This window comes from Balaenoptera acutorostrata, chromosome 15 (assembly GCF_949987535.1).
Source record: "Balaenoptera acutorostrata chromosome 15, mBalAcu1.1, whole genome shotgun sequence".
NCBI lineage: Eukaryota > Metazoa > Chordata > Mammalia > Artiodactyla > Balaenopteridae > Balaenoptera > Balaenoptera acutorostrata.
In genome coordinates this window covers 6,658,065-6,662,931 of record NC_080078.1, presented here as the reverse complement: position 1 = coordinate 6,662,931, position 4,867 = coordinate 6,658,065, and positions in this window count along the sequence as shown.

Here is a 4,867-nt window from a genome sequence, read left to right as displayed (position 1 = left end):
CTCTAGTTTTATTATTTAAAAAACAAAATTAATTTTATCTTATATACTTATTATTTGTACTTCTTTTAAAAACTTTTGAGTCATTGCCATAGAGTTTACAATGTACATTTTGAAAAATCTGAATCTACCTTCAAATAGTATGTTATTTCATGTGTGGTGAAAGACTTGATAACAGTGTGATCTTGATTCCCAGTCCTTGTTCCATTTTTGTCATACATTTCACTTTTAGGTATGCAATAAACACCCAATACATTGTTACTATCAATGCTTTAAACACTTATTTGCTTTAAACGTCTTCTTCTGGTATGTTGAAAAGTGTTAAGGTGGTATGAAATGACCAAAAAAAAAAAAAAAAAGTGGGGCTTCCCTGGTGGCACAGTAGTTAAGAATCCGCCTGCCAATGCAGGGGACATGGGTTCAAGCCCTGGTCCAGGAAGATCCCACATGCTGTGGAGCAAATAAGTCCGTGCGCCACAACTACTGAGCCTGCGCTCTAGAGCTGGCGAGCCACAGCTACCGAAGCCCGCGTGCCTAGAGCCCATGCTCCACAACAAGCGAAGCCACTGCAATGAGAAGCCCGTGCACTGCAACGAAGAGTAGCCCTCACTCACCACAACTAGAGAAAGCCCGCGTGCAACAATGAAGACCCAACGCAGCCAAAAATAAATAAATAAAATAAATAAATTTATTTTAAAAAAAGTGGAAAGGAGATACGATGAAGAAATCCAGGTAATTGAAGAATCATAAGAAATTTTGGAAAGCTGTTTGTCATAGAATATCCATGCTGATGACTTAGAAGATAGACTACATTCAGGCAGCCAACAGAGACTCTCAGGAAAGAGAGAAAATCAGAGCTGCTCTGGAGTCTGGATGCTGAGGGTCCAGCCTTTAATTCTTGGTAACCTGGGCTCATTTCAAGTCTAAGAGAAAGAATGCAGGAGACAGGTGATTCTGAAGTGGGAAAGATTTCCAGAGTCGAAGGGATCATGGTCCTCTGAATAAACTTGAAAGTATATCTTATCTGTTCTTCCTCACAGTTTTGCCATTATTGGTGTCATGGTGTAGACCTACAGAATGCTTGCTGACAGATGATCTCATTTTTGGTTTCTCATTTAGCATGATGCACACACTTTCAGGTCTTGCTTCTTTATCCACTGTAAAAATCTCTGGCTTTTGATCTGAATCTACCTTCAAACAATATGTCACTTCATGTGTAGTGAAAGACTTTAGTCCATTTATACTTAATGAAAATTGATATCTTTGAGTTTAAATCTATCAACTTGCTTTTAAAAAATTTGCCCTTTCTGTTTTTTCTCTATTACTCTTTTCTTGCCCTCTTTTGGCTTAATAGAATATATTAAAAGTTTATTTTATTTCAGCTATTGGATCTTTAAAGAGCTATACCTCCTTTAAAAATAATTTTAAATTTGACATTTTGGTTAACTATTCTTCAACACAATGGGGAAATTAAAAGGCTTTTCAATAAGTGGTTTTTGGAAAACTGGATATCTACATACAAAAGAATGAAGTCGAATCCTTATCACACACCATACACAAAAATCAACTCAAAATGGTTTAAGTAATTAAATGTAAGACCCAAAAGTATAAAACCCCTAAGAAGAAAACACAGAGAAAAAGCTTGAAATTGGCCTTGGCAATGATTTCTTGAATATGACACCAGAAGCACAGGCAACAAGAGCAAAAATAAACAAGCGGTATTACATCAAACTAAAAAGCTTCTGCACAGCAAAGGAAATAATCAACAAAATGAAAAGGCAACCTACAGAATGGGAGAAAATATTTGCAAAGCATAATCTGATAAAGGGTTAATAACCAAAATACATAAGGAATTCCTACAATTCAATACCAAATATTAAATGACCCTATTAAGGATGGGCAAAAGATCTGAATAGACATTTTTCCAACGAAGACATACAAATGGCCAATGGTTAAAATATGCTCAACATGACTAATCATCAGGGAAATGCAAATCAAAACCATAAAACTCACACTTGTTTGGATGGCTATCATCAAAAGAACAAAAGATTATGACAAACAGTATGGAGGTTCCTCAAAAAATTAAAAATAAAACTACCATATGATCTAGCAAACCCACCTCTGACTACATATCCAAAGGACTTGAAATCAATACCTCAAAGATATACCTGCACTCACATGTTCATTGCAGCATTATTCACAATAGCTAAGACATGGGAGCAACCATTATCCATTATCCATTATCAGGTGAATGGATAAAGAAAATGTGGCATGTACATACAATGAAATATTATTCAGCCTTACAAAAAAAGGAAATCCTGCCATTTGTGACAATACGGATGCACCTGGAGGACATCAGCTAAGTGAAATAAGCCGGACACAGAAGGACAAATACTACGCTATATCACTTATGTAACAAATCTTAAATAGTCTACCTCATAGAAGTAGAGATTAGAATGGTGGTTGCAAGGGGCTGAGGGAAGGAGAAATGGGGAGGATTAGTCAAAATGTACAGTGTCAGTTATACAAGATGAGTAAGTCCTAGAGATCTGTACAGCACAGATCCTGTAATTAACAATACTGTATTGTGTATAAATTTGCTAAGAGGGAGATATTATGTTAAGTGTTCTTATCACACACAAAAAAATAATAAGGAAGGCAGGAGGAAATTTTGTAGGTGATGGGTATGTTTATGGCATAAATTATGGTGATGGTTTCATGAATGTACACTTATCTGCAAACTTATCAAGTTTTACTTCTTAAATTTGTACAGCTTTTTGTATGTCAGTCATACCTCAAAGTGTTTTAAACAAAATACCCCCCTATTTCTCTTTTGACTTATCCTTTGATATGAGTTATTTAGAAGTATGCTATTTAGTTCCCAAATATTTGGGATTTTTCTGGAGATCTTTCTCTTACGATTTCTAATTCTACTGTGATCTGAGAAAATACTTTGTATGACTTAAATTCTAAATTTATTTATACTCTTATTATGGCCCAGAATATGGTCTATCTTGATAAATGTTTCGTATGCACTTGAAAGATGTGTATTATTCTTTTGTTGAGTGGAGTGTTCTCAATTAGGTCGTTAGTTAATAGTGTTCTATTATTTCTTCAAATATTTTCTCTGTCCTTTCTGTCTCCTCTCTTTCAGTAATCCAATTATACATATATATTGGGCCATTTGAGGTTTTTCTAAAGCTCAGATACTCTGTTCATTAATTTTTTAGATTTTTTTCCTATTTTATTTTTGATAGTTTCTATTGCTGTGTCTTCATGAATCAATATTTTCTTTTGCAATGTCCAATCTGCTGCTAATTCCTCTAGTGTGTTTTTCATTTCAGACACTAGTTTTCAACTCTAGAAACTCGTGTGTGTTTGTTTTATCTTCTTTGTCTTTATTAACATGTTTAATCTTTCCTCTAGTATTTCAAACATATGGAATATGTTGTAATAAATGTTTTAATGTCTTGTCTTTTTTTTTTTTGGCTGTGCCTCATGGCTCATGGGATCTCAGTTCCTCAACCAGGGATTGAGCCCAGGGCCACGGCAGTGAAAGCCTGGAATCCTAACCACTAGACCACCAGGGAACTCCTTTTGTCTTCTAATTCTGTCTGACCTAACCAACATAATCAATAAAATACCTCAAATTTTCTATTGAGTATCAGTTCTGAGTAGACTTCAAGTCGCTGATTTTTCTATTCATTATATTTAATTTCATGCCTAGTTATTTTTTATTGAATGCCAGACATTGTGAATTTTATCTAGTATGCTGGATATTTTTGTATTCCTATAAATATTCTTGAGCTTTGTTTTGGAATGAAGTCATTGGGAATCTGATCCTTTTGGATTTTGCTTTTAGGATTTGTTAGGCAGAACTATAGCAGGGTTTAATCTAGGTCTAATTATTCCTCACTACTGAGGCAAGACCCTTCTGAGTATTACACCCAGTACTCCAGACTGGTTTTCCAGTTTGGCTGGTGGGAACGGGCACTGTTCCTGGCCTGGCTCAGGTCCAGGTCAAGGTAGTTCTTTTCCCTAGCCTTGAGTGGTTTCATGAAGCACATGTGCTGAATAATACTCTGCTAAATACCCAAGGAAGAGCTCCTGCACATCTCTGGGTTTGTCTCTCTGTGCAACTTTTTTCTCTCCATTACTCTGCCCTGCAAATTCCTGTAAGCTTGATCTCCCCTAGACTCTCAACTTTATCTCCTCAATTTAGGGAAATGGTTTGGCTCTATCTGGTTTCTTCCTCCCGACACTGCAGCCTGAAAACTCTCAAGACAATAATATGAGACAATTATAGGGCTCATCTCATTTTCCCCCAGCTCTCAAGGATCACTGTCCTATTTTGTCTGATGTCCAGTGTCTTAAACTGTTGTTTCATACATTCTGTGTAGTTTTTTTAGTTGTTTCAGGCAGAAGGGAAAATCCCCTCTCCACCACCATGTTACTCCATCTTGGTCAGAAGTCCTTACACGTATGTTTTAAACAATTTGAAAAGGATTCTTTTCCCACACTCAAGCCATCTCTTTCCCTCTTGTTCTGATTCTATTTTCACTATACAACATGTTTTATTTAATTGAAATTCTTGACTACACTAATGCTTGTCATATTCTAATTAAATTACATAACTTTAATGTGTAATATACATCATTATAAAGTGAATTCTAATGTGGCTGTATGATCAGAGAAATTCAAACAAATGTATTAAACTTCTGGTTTATTTTCTAACCAATCCTGGTAATATGGTTGTATAAAATTGCTTGTGGTTAGAAAATTCAAATTTTGTTTTAGATGCTGGGAATGCATCAATGAAGAAAACAGACCCCGCCCCCCCAAAGAAAAAAGAAAAAGAAAAGAAAACATA